Source organism: Schistocerca serialis, chromosome 3 (assembly GCF_023864345.2).
Source record: "Schistocerca serialis cubense isolate TAMUIC-IGC-003099 chromosome 3, iqSchSeri2.2, whole genome shotgun sequence".
NCBI lineage: Eukaryota > Metazoa > Arthropoda > Insecta > Orthoptera > Acrididae > Schistocerca > Schistocerca serialis.
In genome coordinates, this window is record NC_064640.1 from 475,263,561 (window position 1) to 475,288,818 (window position 25,258).

The following is a 25,258-nucleotide window of genomic DNA, read 5'->3' on the forward strand; positions in this document are numbered from 1 at the left end:
CTGCATTCCTGGGAGTTGTTTGGCTGGGGTCCTCTATATTGCGTCGGTTAATGTCATTATTGTTCCACTTGGTTTTCCAGGATTTGAGGCAGTCATAGGTATTTCCTTTGGCAAGTGTTCTGTCTTCCCATATTGGCGCTCTTGATTTAAGGCGATATCGACTGCGGTCATCTAGTACTTGGTGTATCGGTAGTACTCTTGCCTTATCTGCATGATTTTTTTCTTTGCCATTCCTGAATTGTCTCCTGCTGTCTACGGATTTTAGGCGGAGTGATGTTTAAGAGGAAATGAAGCCACTCTAGAGGTGTTGACTTTAGTGTCCCTGTTATTGTCCTCATGGCTTCATTGATCTGGGCGTCAATCTTTTTTACATGGGCACTCGTACTCCACATAGGGGCACAGTACTCTGCCACGGAATAGACGTGTGATATTGCTGCAACACGTAGTGTATTTGCTAATCTCTGGATGATGTTATTTCGGGTTTTCAATTTCTGGCTAGTTTGTTCCAGGTGTTTCTTGAAGGTAAGTGACCTGTCAAGAGTTATGTCTAAATATTTGGGAAATTTGTTATGTTTAATTCGTTTTCCGCAGAAAGTAATATTTAGTTCTCTGTCTGCTAGTCTGTTATTTAAATGGAAGGCGCAGGTCTCTGTTTTATTTGCGTTTGGGCACAGTCTCCATTTTTTGTAGTACTGGTTTAGTATTTCTAGGTCAGCAGTTAGAGTTCTTTCACCAACTTCCAGCCATTTTCTTTGAGTAGCTATAGCCATGTCATCAGCGTAGCAAAACTTACTTGACTCAGTGTCTATCATGTCACTGATGTAAACATTAGAAAGCAGTGGAGCCAATACCGATCCTTGGGGGAGTCTGTTTTTTATTCTTTTTGTCTTGCTGCTTTGTGACCGCAGGTTTACTTTGAATTATCGGACTTTCAGCATTTTTTCCAACAGGTTTCTCAATTTCAAGCATGGAATCATGTTGGCAGATTTCATGATAAGACAATCTATCCATGCCGTATCATAAGCTGCACTGAGGTCGACAAAGACTGCTGATGTTTTCAATCCTTTTTAGAATCCCGATTTTGTGTATGATGTGAGGGCTAATACTTGTTCGCAGCAACTTCGATTAGTTCTGAATCCGGCTTGTTCGTGATGCAGGTGTTTGTCTATCGTTGGGTATATCTTATTGTAGATCAGTCTCTCCAGCAACTTATAGCAAATGCTCAATAATGCCATTGGGCGGTAATTTGCAGGGTTTTCACCAGATTTCCGTGGTTTAAGGATGGCCAGAGTAAGAGACATTCAAATTCCTTTCTATATATCTTCAGTTTTTTGTATGTCATTGAAGTAGTCTTTAAGCCAGGTTCTTCCTATTGGTGCCAGATTTTTTATAAATTCAGGAAATACATTATCAGCTCCAGCTGCTTTCCGTAATTTGAGGGTATGGAACACAAACAATGTCAACTGGAGCCTATACAAAACACGACTGGAAAAGAAACTGGAATATATCATCATTAGATTAGAGTAGATTTACTTTCATTCCAATCCTTTGTTTACCTCCCTGATAGTAAAAGGTTTAGAAAACTGTCTGTTTTCTTTTAGGGTGCTCTTTACTTCTTTGAGTGACTCCATAACGGATGTTCTATTCTCTTGAGTCAACATTACATTTTCAGCTCTCTCTTTTATATATGAGGCAAACTGGTTTGGTGATATTGGTGGTTTCGGGGATGGTGTATGAGTAGCTGCCCCCAGGCGTCTTAATAATGACCAACTTTGCCTACTAGAATGCGTGAAGTTCATATTTGCAGTGGTTTCTTCCCATCTTTTCTTTCTTTGCTCATTGAGCGACTCTAGCAATTGACTTCCTAGTTGTGGGTTACTTGTTTCCTGGTATTCTCTGTACAGTCCTGCAGTTTCAGAGTTCCAGCATGTTATGTACTGCTTTCTATATCCCCTTGGTATGTTTCTCTTCGCCGTCGCTTTTATATGGCCAGTAAATCTAGCACAATTATCTCTCTTTGCTGGAATAAACCGTATGTTGGTATCAATTTCTCTTTTATATGTTGCCCAAATTGCTTTCCTAAAGTTTCATCTTGGCTTCTTGACTGATTGCATCAGTGGGAGTTCTATGCCCACATTTAATAAGACTGGACTATGCACTTCAGTGCAGCAATGTGTTCATTGTAAATAAGTGTATGTGTGTGTATAAGTACAATATAACTTCTGCACTATTTCAGTAAAGTAATGTGCTCAATGTAAGTAAGTGTGTGTGTGTGTGTGTTGTGTGTGTGTGTGTGTGTGTGTGTGTGTAAGTACAATCAAACTTCTGCACCATTTTAGTGCAGTAAAGACTTCATTGTATGTAAGTATTGCAGTAGCTCTATTATATGTTTATTAGCTTATAAATAAAAAAATATTTTGTTATTTTAAAGTAAGTGTATTAATGCGATCTTAGTAAATGAGTGTTTGAAATGATTTTTTCATATAGTGTTCATTAAATAAAAGACGATAATTCCACTTGGGACCTGTTGAAGGTGCATTAGCTTATTTGTTTCAGTTGTAAATATTTGTCATGTATTATTGTTTTTCTGAAATGTTCTGCATCCTCTAGGACCTCCTCACTGTGGATCTATTGGAATGAAAGTAAATTTACTGTAATCTAATGATGATCTATTCCAGTTTCTTTTCCAGTCGTGTTTTGTATAGGCTCCAGTTGACATTGTTTGTGTTCCATACCCAGATGACTGCGAGTTTGACCGTCTCCGTAGACTGTGCATGTATTGTGATTTGAACTGACAACCTAAAGTATTCGGTCTGGCTTCCACTGTTGTTCCGTAGACAATGACGAGGATGTTATGTTCAGGTCCACTGTCGTCGTTAACACATTTGCGTGGACTATTCGTGTGGGTGAACCATTATTTAGTAGTATAAGGTTTTCCGAATATAGTACATCCACTGGTATTTTTCACATGGCGTTGGCATTTCTTCAGCGCCAAAGTGTGTGATGGCCATTACAGTCACCCAGCAGAAAAGGGCGGCAATGATTCTTATGTACGGTTGTATGGGCATTTTGTCATTTGGTGCATTGTACGTTGTGACCAAATTCACGTGGAGATTCTTTAACCGCAGAAGGATATCCACTATTTGCAATGTGTCAAGCTGAGTGCCAGTATTGAGACAGCAAAAGTGGATTTTTATACCAACGACGCTGCACCTCCTTAGCCATAATCTCTCTCTTTTATAATGCCGGAGTAGCCCAGGAGTGAGCACTGTTCGTTCGGTTTTAACCATGTTTCGATGACGATACAAATGTATACAATAGTTTCTACAAGAAAATTTCCAAGGCTGTCTTTCTCTTGGCTTTAGCGATCTTTGTTTCCAATGGATGATTTTATAAGCATTTTTGGTGGAAAGGAACGGGGTCAACATATTTAGGATTGACGTCCGGATCTCATCTGTTTTTAGTACTGGAGTAGACTGGTATGATATATTGTTCGTCACAGCCATAAGTGTACTTAAAACGTTGTTAGCGAGATAATTCCCAATATCACTCTATTGGGTGAGGCTGTGAATCTGTGGCGAGTAGTGGTTGGAGGCCTCTGGGGGGAGAGGGAGACAGAATTCTGGTTGGTATAATTGGGTCGAGGGAACCAGGCTTTTTGGGGCCCTCTGTGTTCCATAGAAGTTACAAGTTGCGGATGGTTTAGTTAGGTATGCTGTATGACAGGAACAGGCGGCAGTATCGGTGGTGAATCCACTGGTGCCACCTTTACGACGTCTCTGGCATTATCGTCATGAGGTTGGTTGGTCGATGCGGACAGCAGGTGGCGGTGCTGATATTTGCATTTATTCGCTGTTGAGTTGGAAGGAATTCTGTACCCTTTCTCGCAGTTTTTGGCCGAGAAGTAACGCCATTCGCATAATGCCTGTTTTCAGACGCAGTTGCAGCTTCTAGAAACGTAATATTATTGAGAGACATAATTTTGTTGATCTCTTTGTGTTTCATATACATTGGGCAGGTTGGAAAGGGATCATTGTGACCGCCGGTACAGTAATAGAGACCGGGTGATTGGTCCTTGTAATGGTACTTGAATTACGCAACCATTACGGCACCTCATCTGAACCTCTCGATACCAGTAACATTCTACTGTGTTTCTGTAGAACTACTTAACGTTTTTCTGAGACAACATTCAGATTTGATTTCATTTGTGATACATCGATAGGTTCATATTGCAATGATATTATTCTTATTTGTATTCTTTCTTTTGTCACTATGATCTTTGACGTACTTGTAACTCTGATTTTTGGGCGCGTAAGCAATTATTAGTTTGTTTTTAACTCGTTAGAGAGTCGGACCTTGAGAAGGTCAAGTGCTGGACGTCATGTTGGAAAGATGCATAACGTACTCAGCTTATAAAATATGAACTTTAACAGTGACTGTGAGGAAGATGTTTCCAAGTATGTTTTGTATTGTGAAGTGACGTTTTGTGTTTACGTGATATTGCAATAAAAGCAATTAATAGGAGGTGTAACTTAATTTCGGAGCGCTGATTATTTTTTTACATCACCATTGTCCAGAAAAAGTGTAATCTCCAAGAATGGTCTGTGAAGCGCATCTACATAACTTTAGAATATAGCAGAATAAAATCTAGGCCTCTTTGCATCCGAGCTTGGAATCATAACCACCTAGATTTTCAACAATTGAGCCATGATTTTACGACGAGACCAGCGTGGAAAACACAAAAGATGAGGTCCTAGTCTTTTCATTATTACATGAAATGACTATTAACTGTGCTCTAATGACACCTGCCACATAATATGACTGTTGTTGCCCGATAATGTAGTATTTATCAGCGTGAGCAACACCACAATCGTTATTAATATTTTGACCTTTGTTGTGGTAGGGTTGTTAGATCCTCCAACGGGCATATGTGCCGTCCTCAGCAGTACATAATACTTGTGTTATCTCTGCACTGTTTGCTGCCATTTTTAAATCACAAAAAATTACGGCATTGTAAGGGTACATACACGTCCACTGGACAGCGAATTTCAGTAACATATACGAACTGTGGGGGCCTCTGTGATCTAAATGTTACAACACTAACTTGTGACGGTTTTGTTACCTTTTTCCTGTTCAGGATTATAATTTCACTAAACATCTTGATGGTACTAAGTTCGCAACAGCACATCATTTCTGTCAGTAATTCATCATCAATAAGAGAGAATTCAACGTTACTAACGATATCTTGTATAGTGGTCAAGAACTTCGGAATATAGCCTTCCAAATTTGCTTTGTCTAAGAAAGGATGTCGAACCAGGGCATTGGCAGTTAAATCTGACACAGTCTCAATTTTCACACGTTTTTTTCCTACCCCGTAATATTGACTATGTGCTTGAATAAAGACTCATATTCGGACCTAACGAGCTTGTCTAGTGCTACCGGGTGGGGCCTGTGGATGTTTCTGTCTCTGATTTCAACAAATAAGATGAAAGGTCGTTTGTCAGTAGTTGCGCATACGTCAGCAATGCAACTTACATGTTGGTGAGTTACGATATCTTCTTGGATGGCGTCGACAAGTAAAATTTTCTCCATTCTGTCTCGTTATTAGTCGTCTCCTTCCTCCTACGTACAGTCCAGTTGGCGTTTCGCCGAGGCTGCAGGTGTCCCGCTATAGCTGCATCGACAGGTGGAACATGCTGGTTTGTGCCTGCGTTGTGGAACTCAATGACTGCATCGCCAATCACTTCACTAATCCAATGCGACACTGTGCGTCTGTTTTTTCGAAGTTTGTTGAACAGAGGGGCTGTAATCGGCACCATCCACGGTCGCGATCGCAGTCTAGAAAACATTTTATCCATTTGACAGAGCCTATTTGACATTTTATCCATTTGACAACAAATACCGGAACCAACTATCATTGTGTGCACTGCACGAGCATTTAGACCGTAGCGGGCCGATGTGGTCTCATCCGCTACGTTGAGCGAACTATAGACAAAAGTTTCCCAATTTAACTGTCTCTTTGTTGGCAGCGGGATAACAATATCTTCAACGGCAAACTACCGATAAGTACAGTGTTTGCTATGTGTGCTTCTTGAAAGAGCCTGGTCAGTCAGGAGCTCTGACCTTTAACAGCCTTTGGCTGCTTGTAATTCCTGCAAGAAGCCCCATCTGAGAGAAACAGTCTAGCTAAATTATAATAAGACGAGAGGTTCGAATGTCTGCGTTCCGTCTTTAATAGTTATTCTTGTAGGACATGTTACTGTCAGCTGGACATATTTCCCATTTGCGACTTTCAGTAGGCTAGCTTTCGTATTACAGAACATAGTCTGCGCCCAGAGAGGTAAGCCATCGATGGTGTCACAGTGAAATGTCTTCACATTGTGGTGACTGTCATACGTGGAGGATTTTCATCTGTGGCAGCTTCACCTCGAAGCTGGTCGCCTTTTTTAGTTTTCCTGCGTTTGGCGGCTAGAAGAGTCGCTATTACGTCTGTTTGTCTACAGGGAATGGCTAAGGCACGTTGGGGAGCTACCTCGTCCGGCGTACGGCTATTCTCTTCAGCCCACAGGTCGTGTATAATTATTTGCAGTCGCTTAGCGTGAATAGAACTGTTGTGACAAAGGTTTATGTGTGACGGTGCAGTAGATGTCGAAGACTCGTCTCTTTCTCTGAAGTAACTTACAATCTTCCACGGTGTCCACAGTAGAAACTTACAGGCAAAACGCACCGGAATGTTGATTACTGTTCTGCAAATGTCTGTTCTTCCATGGCACGTTATTCTTGGCGCAGGACTTGCTTGTACCTACATTGGCCGTTTGCTGGGTGCGGCTACGACGTAAGTCCGAGTTGTCCGAGACCATCCTACGTGTTGCGTTTGGCTAGTGGTGGACATTGCTGCCAAAGATCGTTACACTTCCTCCTCAACTTTCTCTACTACCTCCTGACATATGGGGTAACATTCGTGGCTACTTGCTCTTACCTACTCGATCCGTCTGTTCTGGGTGCAATATATACTGTATTACCTCTCTTACAACTTGGAAGATGAGAGAGACGAGGTTATCGTGCGTTTCAAAATGGCTCTGAGCACCATGCGACTTAACTTCTGGGGTCATCAGTCACCTACAACTTAGAACTAATTAAACCTAACTAACCTAAGGACATCACACACATCCATGACCGGGGTATCGTGCGTTTCCATAACTCCCATAGGGACCACATTAGAGAGTCGGTCATACTTCATTCGTCTGATTCTCTTTTTCTATTGCTTTTTCACAAGGTGCTAACACAACTTGGTAAATTTCTTATTTGTTATGGTATTTTTTATCAGATGAACTTCGTACATGTGAGATTTTGTAAGATTCTGTCATATTCTAGTTCACAATGTGGCATAGGACCAAAATATTATTTGTCTAAGACTGTCGTTTCCCCACGACGTTCGGCCCTAATCTTAAATTTTTCTTCTTCTTAGCGGACTTTCTCTTATTTATCTCGAGACATTTACATCAGTTCGACTTGGAATTTATCCCAGTTTCCTTTCGTTGTTATTGAACTGGTGCTATGCTCGACCGTCCAGATAAAAGTACACATTTGCGAAACAAACCTTGTTATCCCACTTATTGTGCTTGGTGGCTTGGTCGAATCGATTCAACCACTTCTTCGGCTTCCGACCATCATTTCCGGAAAACATTGATGTCTGCCTGATGTGCAGCCGACTTGCTACTGTTTCGGAATGCATTGGTCTCCTGAAAATAATGGTCTCTGAACAATGAAGTGCTTGTATTGTATTCCTGCTACTGTTCGTGTAGGCACCTGCTCTCAGATTTTGAAGTATGCAGCTCCTTCACCAAAAATGTCAGTTCGTAAGCACAATCAAGTGCAATTCCGAAAGCTGAGTCGTCGTTGGAACACGATACTTAGCACGTTTATCACGATCACCATTGTACAGCTAAAACAGAACAGCACTGAACTTCTGCATGGAGAGCACAACTGTTCAAACATCGAATATAACGAAAATACGAACGTTACAAAAATAAGAAATTTCAAGAACCATACAGAAACGGTAAATACTAAACAAAAAATAGTCACTGGTGGTCGAGTTTGAACTAGCGACCTGCAGCGTGCCAGCCAACAACGGTAGTAGGTAAGCCGCTCTGCAAGCTGAATTCTCACTGCAGTATTGCCTGCAAACGTATTTCCTTTCTATATCCCTTCTGCATACTCCTTCCAATTTCAGTTTCCCATCTTCGCTTGGTACTAGCATGTCCAGAGAGCTCTTTATATTCATGCACCTTTAAATTTTTCCTCCTAACGCCTTGTTAACTATTCTGTGAGCCGGTTCCTTAGTCATGTAAGCTTGTACAGACCTGAAATTTGCCTATATACTCGTGTTGCTGTCCTTGACAGTCTTTTTTTAGACATTTGTACTCCGTTTTGCCTGCTTCACTTGTTGCGTTTTTAAATTCCCTCCTTTCACCTGTTATGTTCAGTATCTGGAGTGTTATCCAAGGTCTTCTACTGGATCTTTTCGTTTTGCTTATCTAATCCTCTGCTTCGCCATAATACACGTCCCAAACCTTCGCGTTGGCCTTCTACTGGATCCCCGTAGCTGATTTCTGTCAGTAGCTGCCTCAAGCTTCCTTTAAAACTCCGACTAAATTCTGGGTCATTCAATTTATCTAATTACCATGTCCTTAATTTACTAAGTTTGTGCAATTTTTTTAGTTCCAATCTTCAGTAAATAACCAGTTCATTCATAGCTAAAGTTGAAGTCTGTCTCTGGAAATGGTTTGCTGTTTCATATGCTGTAGCCTTAACATTACGTAACCTTTCTGAAACGTTCCTGAGTCTCCAGCTCTTTTCCACGTATATAACTTCATTACGATAGCAGCATTTTTATAAATGAAATAACAATTTATTAATAATTGTGCAAAATCTAGGAAAGAGAGAAATACAATAAAAACCCGATTACAAATAAAAATAAAACTCGATAACATGAAAACTATACTTACGCCTAAAGTTAAAAGGACACATTAGCCATCAGCAGTTTTGAAATCAAGTCTAAACTAACTGTAACACGCATCAGCTCTATGGTGCCGTCAGTAAAAGTCGAGCCTCTTGTAAGTGAACCTTTATTGTCTTTCGTGACACAGTATATCTTGAGTGACTGCTTACCAAGAGAGTGTCTTATAATTAACATTTATAATACTGGATATGTGTAAGTTCTAACAGTAATTTACGTATGAAATACAGTTACAAACAGTAGTACAAGAATTGGTTGGAAGAGAGAGAAACAACAATTTACTAAGTATTGGAGAATATAAAAGACAACGTGATATGAGATTAGTGTGGTGCTCCAACTATTAGCTTTTCTATTCACCATGTGTGATATTTTGTTCCAATGGTGTTTAACCCGCGGATCAGTCGCTTGAGTGCAGGTCTGCCAACCACTGAGTTCGCTCGTGTGCAGGCATTCATTAGTGGCCTCCCTCCCGTCAAATCAGAGAAACGCTATTTACTAGAACGTGAGTATACAACAACTACGATCTAAAAGTGGTTCAAATGGCTCTGAGCACTATGGGACTTAACATCTATGGTCATCAGTCCCCTAGAACTTAGAACTACTTAAACCTAACTAACCTAAGGATATCACACACATCCATGCCCGAGGCAGGATTCGAACCTGCGACCGTAGCGGTCGCGCGGTTCCAGACTGTAGCGCCCAGAACCGCTCGGCCATTCCGGCCGGCGCAGGGAGAACAAAGAGCTTAGGTGTGCACCAGGATATGTTTACTATTAGGTCTTATAATCACGGAAAAGTTGTAGTAAAACTTAGAGGATCTTGAAATATAAGTCAGGACTGACATTAACAGATATGTATTTGCTCTAATGGTTTACAAAAATCACAATAAAATACCAAAGAAAACACTTCTCTAAAATTCAAATAAAGATACTAAATGGTACGTGTACCAAAAAGTGTGGAAGGCCGTATGGAGAAAGCACAACAATACCTACTCGTCTTGGAGGGTCACGAAATAAAAGTTAACGATTTAGCAAGAAGCGACAAATTATAACAATATCAAGCAACACAAGTTGCAAGACAAGGTAGACAAGTAACGTGGTGCTCAGAACGAGGATCGTGATACCGCAGCTGTGACACATATATGTCCCCGAGTACTGCTAGTACGTCAATCAACGTAAGGTGACAGCCAGCAGAGGACCCAGAATGCTATTGCCAGTATGACGGATGGGAATATAGCAAATTTCATGATAAAACAGGGAAATGCAGGATAAATTTCTCACTACTGGCATACAAAACACGTCTTAACAAATACAGGGTTGGTACGGAGCTATAGTTGTGTCTCCTCTATTAGTCAGATTCTCCACAACAAGCACAGTGGCGGGGCGACTCAGTTCAATTATATCACCAAAATGTTGGAGTAAAAGCAACAGTTTTTCTCATGCTGGCCAGGTGGCACTACCGAAATTTTATGTTCATGCAGATAAGACAAAAATTTCAAACTCTTTTATTCTCTGGGGATGGCGGTGGTGAGATGAAACTCCCTCGCTCGGTCACATCTTGAATCTGCATGCAAAAACCCAAGGTAGGTTACAGACTCACTTTTATGAAAATTGTGCATCTCTCTGGAGAGGTTCGTCTCTCCTAATGAGATTCATAGAGCGCTTTATGCCGACAACCAGATCCTAAGACAATAAGAGGAGTGCAACATCCCAGTGCAAAAAACACAAAGCCATCCTCCCAAGCCCACATGTGTAATACCCACAATAAAATAACCACCAAATGGTGTCAGAAATGTAAACAATATCGCTTAGCAATGTGACAGTATTGTCACAGTCTGTTTAAGAGATAGAGAAGTGCTTTGGCTGCAGAACATTTTTCGCATAAATTTAATTTACGTAACACTAACGAATGATGACATACGATTACGGACAAAAGTATAGCCAATGGCACCAATAACTTTGTCAATTGAAATGAAGAAGACTTCAAGGAAACACAGGTATTGTTCAGTCACTATATGGTACCATCTTACAGATGCCTAGCTGAAAATTAGTTGAGTGCGACCTTGTAAACAGATCTGAAAAAGCGCAACTCGTCCCACTTGAGCAAATAGTGGTTTAAAGTGGGACAACATATGCACTGATGGTACTGTCAATAACCACACACACATATGACATCCACTTAATCACCACAATCCAATCCAGCTCCCAAGGTTGAATTAAATGTGTTCCTAAAATAGCAGGTACACAACCGTTAAACACCATTGGCCTTTCAGAGCCCTCACACACGTAGGAGGCTGGCATTCAGCTAATAAATACAACACGAACACACCGTAGAATGAATTTGGAGGAAGGAGGACTTGCAACATATCCAAGACTAGGACACATTGTCAAAAAAATTGATAAAAGCAATTTCTTTGAAAATTTGAAGACGTAGTATGGGATGAGGTGTGTATAAGGTGAGGCAGATTAGGCATGCCACCTCAAATATATCCAGAATGAACAAATATATAGAAGTGCAGTTTTCGACAAGTTATAACTGACAGTTCGGCGAGTTTCCTAACGTTAGCCAATAATTTTTATCTTTTAAAGTCACCAAATTACGACACCAACATTTTTTTTTCTAATGGTAATATTTACTTTTTTCTGTGGAACTTGAAACAAGCATCTAAGTAAACTTCAACGACATAGCATGTATGGGACTTGATCAAATAGTATCGAGATCATAGCACCGCAAACCACTGTCTCGCCATCAGGAGAAGAGGGCGTCTGCTCTACTATACCAAATGTATGAAAGCACATAACTGAGTTGCTGTGTTACTGTCGCGGCTGTTATATCAGTGTTCAAAATTGCAACCATGAAGCAATTCTGGAGACACAATTCTTAACGATGAATTTCATCTGGAGTTAACGGCAGCACAAGCCCGTATTATAAAGCATTTCATGCCTTCTGGAGCCGTCGGTATTTCCTAACAGACCTCTTGTTTTAATTTTACCTCAGAAAACGTATAGATGCGTTACGTTTGGTGAGTATGCAGTCTATTTTCTTTTCGATTACGACCGTCCCAGTGCTCTCCAACTGTTCTCTAAAAAGGGTCTGTGTGGAACTGGAGGGACATCGGTCATATTAGTACCACACTGAGTGCCTTATGTTTAGTAAGATGTCTTCCAATAACTGCGGCAGCGTCATCTTAGAAACTCGACGTACTCGTTTGGTTGCTCCCTCTCGTACATTCGACATGCCTCTTAAAGACATTTAGATTGTGTGTTACTGCTGGGAAAATGTTAGTTTTATCTCTTCCATTAGCTGCTCTTCTCTTTCCTTGGCGTATTTTATTCTCCTCATTTCCACTTTCTAAGACTTTTTTTAAATGTTGGTAAAGACGTATCAGCAGAGCTTGGCATGGTGTGGAAACTGTTCAGCATACAACCGCATCGTTGCTGTAGTAGTGTGACGACATTCGCCATAAATGAAATTCACTTTGTCGACTGTCGTATTTATTGTCAATCTCTCAATAGTTTTACGAACAACTTATCTGATTGCTACAACAGCAAAACACAGATTAAGGGGCTTCAAACGCTCAGGTAAACACAACGAACCGTTCTTGAATTACGTGTTTGCTTCCATTCGCCACAGTAGGGCAGAGGCTTGTGGGAACTCTTCTCCTGACGGTGGGGCAATTGTCTGCGGCACTCGTATATTGATACTGTATGATCAAGCCCACACAAGCTACGTTGTTGAAGTTCTCTTAGGAGTTTGTTTCAAACGGTAAAGAAAAAGTGTATATTTCCATTAGACAGAAAAAATTTTTCTCTCATAATTCGACAACTATAAACGGCGAAACTTACTTGCGACCGTCAGAAATACGCCAACAGTCCCCTATAGCTTGGCGAAATCCACACCTCAATACATTTATTCATTCTGGATATATTTTGGGTGTCTGGTCTTACCGATCTTACCCATACGGAAACAGATTCTAATGTGAAACTCAAAATTTGTGTCAGTATTAATAATCAGCTTTGCAAGGACGTTATTCAGGAAATCCATCAAGAAACCAAGTATGCGATTGGCAACTAAATGGATTAAATCATTTTAACTGATTCAAGTGTTAATTCTTCTTAAAACGTTGTATATTGTGTGCCCTATTAGCTGAACTAAACACATTACTAGTCTTGTTCCACTAACTTTATTACCGCTGTACGAACTGTGTTTCGATTATAAGCACATTTTATAGTACAAAACCGAGCGACGTGGCGCAGTGGTTAGACACTGGACTCGGATTCGGGAGGACGACGGTTCTATCCCGCGTCCGGCCATCCTGATTTAGGTTTTCTGTGATTTCCCTAAATCACTCCAGTAAATGCCGGGATGGTTCCTCTGAAAGGGCATGGCCGACTTCCTTCCCCATCCTTCCCTAATCCGATGAGACCGATAACCTCGCTGTCTGGTCTCCTTCCCCAAACAACCCAAGCCAACCCTAGTACAAAACCGATCACAGTGTTGAGACCCAAGCAAAATTAGCATATCAACTTTCGAATCTAAGGAATCTTGACTTAAACTATTATAGTTATCTCCGTTGACAATTTTAACACAAATTTTAACACAGTCGCATACTGATGTATAAAATTCATTATGACAGCATTTATGCTAACTATGACTTAAATACAATGGGGCAGACCTATGACCGTGACTGGCTTTTTTGTCGTTGTGCATTATCTAAAAGTGGGCATACTCATACATGTTTCTAAATTTCTACGTGTTTCTAGATTTCTAGTATTAGTAACTAAGTTATCTTATTACCCTTCCGCCTTTGTGTTGCACTTCTGCACGCACTTATTGTCTTCATTTAAGCAGTGTTCGACAAAGGATGAACCTTGCTCGTTCATCTCCACTTTCTGTAATGTCCTCTGAGAAACGTACAGATTGACATCCCAGTCTGACCAACACTACAAGACTGACAATCTTGGCAGAAGATCTTATAAACCCCAACCCACTTTTCTAGAGAGCAGTTTGTTTATCTTTTGAACTGAGAAAATAGCAATCTAATGTCTCTGGGACATATAGAGACGCAACGAAACAGATAGCATCTTGTGTGTTTCTTATCCCGCATGAAGTCTTACCAATAAAAGGTAAGCTGTATCATTTCCTTTTCGGCCTATCTACGTTGTTCTTTGGGTATATTAGATATCTGTCTTTTTTCCTCAGTTTTTTTATTGAGAATATGAATAAGACCTCGATACAACAGAACAATAGCCACAAATACTGAAAATGATTCCAAAATCTTCGCTAAAAATCTCCATAAAAATTGAAACAGCAAGCCAGATACTGCTGTACCCAATGAGAAACCTATATAATGCGAAAAGAAAGTATGCATTTTACATTTTATAGTTAAAACTTCAAATAGGATAATCAAAATTTTAAACTCAAAGGGTGTATCCGTGCTTCTCATGAACATTGGGTGGATCTTTTTTACAATTCCAGAGATAAAAGTTGTCCATCATGAAACGTGTGGTCAGATTTATAGTATCAACTGCCAACAGTGTCAGCCTTGCTATAATGGACAGACCAGGAGGTCAACCCATCACAGGCTTAGAGAACAACCTAGAAGCTGGAGATAAGAGAAGTCATATTCATCCTTTGTCGATCATTGCTTCAGCGACAACAAGAAATAAATAACAGACGTAGAAATCCGACAGAGGGGGATCTAAATGAAGGGCTCTGAGCACTATGGGACTTAACATCTGAGGTCAACAGTCCCCTAGAAGTTAAAATTACTTAAACCTAACTAAAAACATCACACACAGCCATGTCCGAGGCAGGATTGGAACCTGCGACCGTAGCGGTCGCGCGGTTCCAGACTGAAGCGCCTAGAACCGCTCGGCCACACCTGCCGGCGACAGAGAAGGAGATGGTGCTAATCTCACTCAGTTACAAATAATATATATATATATATATATATATATATATATATATATATATATATATATATATACTCCTGGAATTGGAAAAAAGAACACATTGACACCGGTGTGTCAGACCCACCATACTTGCTCCGGACACTGTGAGAGGGCTGTACAAGCAATGATCACACGCACGGCACAGCGGACACACCAGGAACCGCGGTGTTGGCCGTCGAATGGCGCTAGCTGCGCAGCATTTGTGCACCGCCGCCGTCAGTGTCAGCCAGTTTGCCGTGGCATACGGAGCTCCATCGCAGTCTTTAACACTGGTAGCATGCCGCGACAGCGTGGACGTGAACCGTATGTGCAGTTGACGGACTTTGAGCGAGGACGTATAGTGGGCATGCGGGAGGCCGGGTGGACGTACCGCCGAATTGCTCAACACGTGGGGCGTGAGGTCTCCACAGTACATCGATGTTGTCGCCAGTGGTCGGCGGAAGGTGCACGTGCCCGTCGACCTGGGACCGGACCGCAGCGACGCACGGATGCACGCCAAGACCGTAGGATCCTACGCAGTGCCGTAGGGGACCGCACCGCCACTTCCCAGCAAATTAGGGACACTGTTGCTCCTGGGGTATCGGCGAGGACCATTCGCAACCGTCTCCATGAAGCTGGGCTAAGGTCCCGCACACCGTTAGGCCGTCTTCCGCTCACGCCCCAACATCGTGCAGCCCGCCTCCAGTGGTGTCGCGACAGGCGTGAATGGAGGGACGAATGGAGACGTATCGTCTTCAGCGATGAGAGTCGCTTCTGCCTTGGTGCCAATGATGGTCGTATGCGTGTTTGGCGCCGTGCAGGTGAGCGCCACAATCAGGACTGCATACGACCGAGGCACACAGGGCCAACACCCGGCATCATGGTGTGGGGAGCGATCTCCTACACTGGCCGTACACCACTGGTGATCGTCGAGGGGACACTGAATAGTGCACGGTACATCCAAACCGTCATCGAACCCATCGTTCTACCATTCCTAGACCGGCAAGGGAACTTGCTGTTCCAACAGGACAATGCACGTCCGCATGTATCCCGTGCCACCCAACGTGCTCTAGAAGGTGTAAGTCAACTACCCTGGCCAGCAAGATCTCTGGATCTGTCCCCCATTGAGCACGTTTGGGACTGGATGAAGCGTCGTCTCACGCGGTCTGCACGTCCAGCGCGAACGCTGGTCCAACTGAGGCGCCAATTGGAAATGGCATGGCAAGCCGTTCCACAGGACTACATCCAGCATCTCTACGATCGTCTCCATGGGAGAATAGCAACCTGCATTGCTGCGAAAGGTGGATATACACTGTACTAGTGCCGACATTGTGCATGCTCTGTTGCCTGTGTCTATGTGCCTGTGGTTCTGTCAGTGTGATCATGTGATGTATCTGACCCCAGGAATGTGTCAATAAAGTTTCCCCTTCCTGGGACAATGAATTCACGGTGTTCTTATTTCAATTTCGAGGAGTGTATATATATAGGTCAATGTTCGTTTCACAAATGAATCGCGATATGGTGTGGAGTGTTATTGTTGACGGATTTGCATCTGTAGGGAACGTGGAACTCGACCTTGAGCCACAAACATTGTTTAAAGAGACCAGTATCGAAGCAGACCCCTAATGATCTAGGCAGCGATTACGTTGATCACTCGAACACCCTTTCATGAAAGTGTACGGGTGAGTCGGCAAGGTCTAACTGCTCTCAGGTATCGTTAAGAGAATTCGGGACCTCATGTGCGTTTGTTGTGTGCCGAGACTTCTTAGAGATGGAGGATAATTCTCGACCTCATAGAGCCCAGGTGGTTGATGATTCCTTGGACATGGAAGATACTGAATTCGTGGCGTGGCCTGCTCGCTCTCCCGATTTGAATCCCAACGCACATGTATGGGATGCACTAGGGAGACGGGTTGCATCACGTCGACATCCTCCAACCACTATCCGAGACTTGCGAGTAGATCAGCCGGAAGAATGGGCGCTACTACCTCAACATGAGATTGATAACATTATCCACAGCATGCCCTGTCGTTGTCAGGCCTGTATTGTTGCCAGAGGTGGTCACACTCCGTACTGAGCTCCTTAATCAGTTGTCGGAATGTGTGCGCAAATCCATTCAGCTGAAAAAAAATTTTTTTTGGGTTATCGTTACGCATATTGCAGTTGTTTAGGTTCTGTATTCTTCACATTGTATCTTCTTTACTATCACCTGTTTATGCTGTATTGTGGCAAAAGAAACGTAACATTACAAAATTTCCGTCCGTTGTTTTAATTTTGGACACCAGTATATCTTGTTTCTGGTTGATTCATTCATTTCAACAAAATTCTGTGCGGACACGACCATTTACAATTGACTGATCTGAGACGGAAATCTGATATTCTGTATCACTTGCCACACAGGGTAATTACGAGTATTTAAGAGATGGGGAATCAAAAGCTTTCAAAGTAGTTAAGGAAGAGAAGCCACGTGGACAAAATGTGAGTAACAGTAAATTGGACTACGTAATTTGCGCGAAAAAGTGAATAGGTACGAGACTGTGACGACTGGAAACTGCGTAAAAAGGAAAGAAATAGGAATATGGCAGAGTATTCTATGGTAAGAATAGACTAGTAGAATCAGTCGTAGATACATTTCAAAATTATCATGGGATGGCCATAAGGGAATGCTAGTAGAGTAGAACGTATGAGAAACGCTGTATGGGCAGTCTTTTTATCACCTCTTTTCAAGAGACGACAAACAGATTCAAGGCTTATGCCCTCCAGGAATTGATCCATGATGTAAATGCAACAGAGCACAACAAAATGGTGAGAAATTTATTTACAAATCAGGGATTACTTTTGCCACATTTGAGGTCTGGAAAGGGAGTTTGAAAGATTGGTAAGACGTAGTGCTATTGAAGAACTGTCTTAATCGTTACATTCAGAATCCTAAGAAGTCCATCAACAGTATAATCTGGGCCTGAATTCTCAAGACAGTGTTTGCGTTTGATGCACTGGTAATGTTCAATGAAGCAAATGTTGCAAAGTGTGAGCATGTGAAAATGCTGACACAAACTGTTGGCGTTTCACGGGCAAACAAATGTAAAATTTAGATAACGAAGGAGCTAGGCCACCAGAGAGAGCTGTTGAAGACTTTAAAACAAAGGCAAAACACAGTAGATGTGCAGGAAAAAAGGAAATTGCAGTATGAGATGGGAGAGATAGCAGACAACTCATCATTTGAAGTAGGAATGCATTGAGAGCTTTAATGACTGTTTCCTGTACGTTGAATTTTTTTTCAATAAAGTGTAGTTTTTCTCAGCTTCTACATGCTAGAATTTGTTCAAAATTACGGAGTATACTCATTGGAGTATTATGGGTAGTTTAACACAGTTTTTTATTAGAACTCATTCACATACAAAAGTTTAGACAGTTTTTTTTATTTTTCTGGCCATTTTTTACAAAATAATTATTATCTTGAATCAAAACTTTAAGAAACTCCTGTGTCAAAATGGCTAGACATGTGTATCCTACAAGTCATATTTTTTTCAGATTTTTATTCCACATAGTTTCTGAGAAAAGATACCTCTTACATGACTAAATTTTACGTTATTCAAGATAGGGATTTTCTTACCAGTCTGGAGCGCCCACAACGAAGTGTAAAGATGATATCAAATTGCATTACTTCTTATGTAAATTTCTCCTCCATCCTCCTCTTTCCAACCAGTCGGAGTGTCATATTTAAATCATGGGTAAAATGGTGGCAAGTTACATTATTTGCGATGCACACACCAAATCATACCCCTTCCCTCTTCTGTCCTCCCTGTCTACAGTCAGTCATAGTGCAGTATTGAAAAATTACCAGTGTGGTGGAAAAGAACCGAATTGTGCGTTATATCCCATACCTTCTCTGCTCACTATCTACAACCAGTCAGCATATAGTGTAAAACTGGTGTCAAATTACATTGTTTCTGATGTTCTTCCTCCCTTTTTCATAGTTTCAACCAATCAGAGCTTGGTATTGAAACGATGTGCAAGGTATGCACTAAAGAAATCATGTAACCCACAGTTTAAAGTCTCGAATTCTATGGAGGTCATATACCTCTGAGTAATAATAGGAACGATGTGAAACCAAAAAGTCAAAGTTCAGCATTATTTACCTGATCACCCATACCTCTGTCATAATATTCAAAGGACTGTGATGTCAAAGACATATATTTTACACGTGCACACATACACGGATCTCTGTATTTGATGAATTCAATGTTGTGATCTCTAGTAAACAATTTTCTGTCTCTCCCCCTCCCCCGCCACCCCGTCTCTCTCTCTCTCTCTCCCTATCTCCGCGACTGCTACGGTCGCAGGTTCGAATCCTGCTTCGGGCATGGATGTGTGTGATGTCCTTACGTTAGTTAGGTTTAAATAGTTCTAAGTTCTAGGCGACTGACGACCTCAGAAGCATGGATGTGTGTGATGTTCTTAGGTTAGTTAGGTTTAAATAGTTCTAAGTTCTAGGAGATTGACGACCTCAGAAGTTAAGTCCCATAGTGCTCAGAGCCATTTGAACCATTTGAATAAAAACCCTCAAGTATTTACATTATATACAGTTGTTATTTTTTGAAGCGTTATCATTATTCATACATTTTTCAAGTACTTAGATTACTGTAATAAACAGCAATCTGATATTTTAGATTCGATTGCAACTCAAGTATTTACATTCTTATAATAAAAACCAGTCTTGATCATCACAATCATCTTCGACGTGGTAATGTCCCTAGGACAGTTTATTAACTTTATCAGGAAGTGCCGGTACATATTGTTTGTCATCTTCAGCAAATAAAGAAATCTTAAATTGTTTAACAGTCCAAACAACATGTTGCTTCGAGTGAATGAGAAACTGCTCAGTTGTTTGGTCTTCAAAATCCTGCACGCACTGTTTATAGTCATTTGCAGTGAGCCTGTTTGTAGATCTTTTGCTCTTTTATGCTGAACATTATGTGAGCCGACTCTGTATCAGACACATATTTTTTGAGTGCAAACTCACTAATTCTGTTATAGGCCCCCCATTCAGTTCGTCTTTCATCAAATCGACCACTATCGCATTCACAAACGGAACATCGTATTTGTTATTCGCTGGGAATCCCAGAGTTTCGAATCTCTTATGGATTTCTCTCCTGATATCCTTATAGATACTGATTGTCGTGATGAGATATTTGAAGTTATCGGTGTCTGGGTAGCATAGCTTTACAGATTATGGCTGGAATTTGTTCAGTACATATCTATAATAGAAACCAAAAACAAGTGTTTTCCAAATATCTAAAACCACCATTCCAACTACGATTGGTCTGTCAAAGACGAAATGAAGACAGTGAAGATCAATGGCGACAGGATTTTCTCTAAAAATGATGCACCTTTGAAAGTTATACTTTTCAATTAATACACCTGCCTCACACCTGATCTCCCATGACTTTGCAAGTAGCATTGTTCGTATATTTTGCAAGTTTTTGCCAAACACATCACTGGACATGAGTCTGAAGAAATTATTCCCAAACCAACTTTTGCGTTCATGTGGTTTTATGTATTAACATTTATGTATGGATCCTCCCATGGAACTTGGCTAAGCAATAAAAGCCGATGAATCTTTTATTATATGCAATATGTTTCCCAAATTCTTTTCTTAGTTTTCAATAATGAAAAACATAGTTTTTCTTGTCATTCAAAGCCGAAAACAGTTTCTTTGGTATTTTACTGTCTGATGATTGTGCCATTCTTTTCGAACAAAGGGGTCTTTAGAATCTATTTCCTAGATGTACCCAGTTTTCAAATCGTCTTGCACCTTTTCCTCTAAAACACGTATTATGCTCTCAGAAAGAAGCCATTCAGAATTAGATACGGGAAGTTACTGCAACTTCGACGAGCTATATAAGCTATTCTCATCTAGGTATACTATGTTTTCATGTTGTTGAGACACGAATTTGCTTTGGCAACTATATGTTTGCAAGAACTGTGAACACCTCACCCTCTGAGAGCTCTTTCCACAAACTGTAGTTGACTGATACCGGTCATTAGCTCAAACTCCTCTTTGGTAACATTCAGCACAGCGTTCCATTCCAAACCTGGTGAGTCAGCGTTATGTACAGGCTGTAGTTCATATATCTTAAGACAAAACTACGGAAGTTTTCGAACACATTCGCAAGGAAAAGCACATACAATTTTAAATACAAGTCAGAGTATTCTCCAATTGTTTTTCACTTGAACGTATTCCGTACACTGCATGCTCTTTGGTATACAGCCTCTGTTATCGTTTTGCCTGTTAACAGATGTTCAAATTTTTCGTTTGGGAGCAGGTGATCTTTAAGAAGAATCAAGTCATAGCTTACATATTCATAATTGGAAATTCCCTTCTTGTTAAGTAAGGTCAATTTGTTATCATCATGAAAATATGTCGTCATTTTCATGAGTTCTTCTTGTTTGAGGTACGATGCACGCTTTTCGAGTGAACACGTCAGATCTTGTAATGAATCGATAAATCTGAAATTTATTTTGTATCTCTTCCCATGACGCATAATTGGAACACTCTTCGTGAATGATCTAATTTTTCCATATCAGTAGTACAATAGAAACGCAACCAGGATTAAGCTTAACTACTTCATTCTCATCTACCTTCGACTGTTCAAATAATTTAATAATGAAGATGTGCCTGTCGAAATTGCTATTGTTTTGCAACATGTCGGGCATTGCCAAATATTCAGAGAAGGGTTATTTCTTTTAACGGAAATCGTTTTTAGTGTTTACTGGAAAGGGTGGTGTTACGGAGTATGAAACACACAATTGGTCTTTTTCCACCAACCTGTATTTCTAATGCAGTCCTCTGATTGGTTGGAATAAAGGGGGAGGAGTTTAAAAAGCACACAGTTGGTCTGTAAGGAAATAATGAACTTGACACTACTTTTACACTACTCTCGGAATGGTTCCAAAGAACGAGCGAGGTGGCATTACAAACACATGAATATTTTTAACTTTCAAGGACATTATCAGACATCGAAGTGGACGTTATGTAATTTTTATACTGCACAGCTGATACCATTTTTAATACTACACTGTAACTGGTTGGAGATAAGTAGGAGAAGTGGAAGAAAGTGTATCAGAAATAACGCCAACTGGCGATCTGACACCTTTTTACACATAATTTAAATAGTACGCTCTGATCGGTTTGAAGTCGCAGGGGATATAAAGTACATAACTAGTCAGTTTCCATATAAGAGTGACTAGAGATTAGAATAGGTGTAGGCTATTTGCTAATACTACGCTCTGATTGATTGGAACGAGTAGAGGGAGGATAGAGCACAAAGTAAACAATTAGTATGTTTCAACATGCGGGGGCGAGGGGGGGGGGGGGGGCAGGGTTTCAAATTTTCATTAAGGAGGGTAGGACGTCAAACGGGCCGACTTGGAACAGGAATCACAGGACATTTTAATTTCCAGTGTCTATATTTTTACAAATAAATTCATAAAACTTTGTCAGAATCACCAGGAAGGATTCAGGATTCACACTCATTACAGTGGAAGTTCGAAAACATAACAAAATACTTTTTTTAACGTGTGAAATTTCTACATTATTTCACTTAATAATGGCTGCATTTGTTGCTATAGGTACACTTTTCTTCATAAGTTAGAGAGATTCTTCGATGAATTTTGCACAGCACACATACCATACTTACAGGTGTATGAAACTCTAGAATTTATTTAATGTATGAAGAAACGAATGATCTGTTGTATTTTAAACTTCATATTAAAAAAAAACACAAATTTAATAGTTAATCACCTCAATATTTACCACAGTTTTTAATAGATTTGGAAATTTCTCGAGTTTCATACACCTTTTAGTATGTTTTGTATGCTGCGCAAAATTCATCGAACCATCTCTATTACTTATGAAGAAAAGTGTACCTAAAGCAACAAATGCTGCCATTAGTAAGTGAAAAAATGATGAAATTTCACATGTAAAAAAATTACTTCGTTATGTTTTCGAACTTCCACTGCTATGAGTGTGAATTCTGAATTCTTCCTGGTCATGCTGACAAAGTTTTATGAATTTATTTGTAAAATTATAGACAGTGGAAATTAAAATGTCCTGTAGTGCCTCTCCTGCTCCAAGTCGGCCCGTTTGACGTCCTCCCCCCCTTAACACATTTGCGACATTTCCCCCATTTTGGATTTTCAGCTCTAAGATTGGCTGGCGATAGGTAGTACTGCATAGTTTAATTGGTTGGAGGTGAGAGAGGAGAGTGGATTTCAAATTATGCATTAACGTGTTTGGACTGTTTCCGTCGTAGTGGATGTTATAATACTTCCCAGTGATTGAGCGGAGATAAAGAAGAGAGGGAACTGAAGCAGAGTGGGAATGGAGCATGTTTTCCGAGTGACAAGGATGATGATGTCACTGATAAGAGTGATGGGGTCACTGCCCCTGTCCATACGCATAGGCTACCCCAGTGCTTAATTCAAAGTAGAACAAAGTCGTTATTGCCCTGCCACTATTAAAAAGCTCGTATACTCCAACACACGAATACTCTTTTCTCGCTATGTCGCTATTTTGTGAAGGTACTCCACTCGTGACGCAGTCTAATTGGCACAATGCGAACTCGTTGAGCTTACTGTTCTAATGATGCATCAATTATATTTGTACATCTAATACTTTCGAACATATAGAATTTTTAAAATGAATGAATCATTTATGGAAATCCGCCACAAAGTGATTCAGTTTTGGAAGAAGTGTTCCAGTCTCCAGTTGATCAGCTCGCATACAATTCATTATCTTATCGTAATTATTCGATATTTTCTGTTGTCATGACAGTAGTAGAGTAGCCGAAGAAGCACCACCACAAAAAAGAGCTCGGACACTGCTATGAGCTAACACCCTTTCAGATAGTTCACTAACTCGGAATTAAAATAGAAACACTGACTCGGTGACACGCCTGACTAAAGCCGGCTAGGAAAAGAAAAGGCTTGATTGCCTCCCGCACACGAACATATGGCTCTCGGAATACTTTTCACGCAGCTGTCGCCTGGACGGATTTACGTATATGGATAGAAGGTCGGTGGTCACAATGTTCCTGTTGATCAATGTATGTATTCATTGCCACTCGATTTGGCCCCTGTTCCACATCTCCTTAGGGAAATATTTCGACCCGTAGCTAGCTCCAAACATCAAACACGGAGGTGAGGAAGCTTGAAAACAGTGATTATAGTTGCCTTGAGTACAGCAGTTGTGTATCGACAATAATGGTCTAAAGTCCTTGGTTAACGCAGGTAAAGTGAACATACACAGGTGTGAACTTCAAAAGCAGGATATCATCCAGCCATCTTGGCCGCTATTCGCAACAGAAATACCGATACTATGTCATTTTTCCTCTCCCGATCAAAACATTCACAACTAGCAGCTGTGTACAACGTCAGGCTGCAGAACGTAAAACCCGAAGTGGAAAGATGTATGTTCTAACAGCTCTTTGAGTGTAAGATGAGTGCATAAATTATCTCTCAATTCTCCTAAGAATCATTTCCGCTGAACTACCTACTGCACATAACGTCTTCTGAACTAGCTGCATTTACGGGTAGTATCGAAAGTCTTCTGAGAAGTGTAACGAGAGAGACAACAAAGAAGACTGACGAACATCCACCAACTGCTTACAAAGACACAATGTGGTAGGCAATAGAATAAACGAGGTTCGAGAAACTTTGAATCCAGTTTCCACTGAATGTCCTAGGCAACATAAATCATTCAAGCACTGGTGATTAATTTTCTGATGCAGGTCTTTGTAAAGATCATCAAAGTTAAAGTGGATGCAACAGTGCAGGGCGCTAAACTAAAAGAAGGCTATTTTTCACTAATTCCGTTTGTATCAAGCTCAGTATGTGATCAGTTTTCATTACTTCATGTTTCGGTGACTGGAGAAACACTTAGAGTCTGTAAAAACACGAAACATACAGAAATCGAGGAACTAAAGAAAAATTTGCTTAACTGCATACTTTGGAGCCACCCTGACAATTGTCGGGAAATTCGTATCTTTACGTACTGACAGAACATACAAATAGAGACAAAACATGAGAACCCATCTCTTCGCCCTCTGAAATGTCAAAGAACAGTTGCTTTTGGAAAAGAACACCCCAGAGTCAGAGAACAATACGGATTATATCAAGTATATTACTTGAGTGGTGCAAATTAAGAGCAGTAGACTGGAAGTTGTACTTTCCAGATCAAGACGTAGAATCATGTATTAATTGCATACAACTCAAATATAGTCATTATGGGGCGAGGAAGTGTATC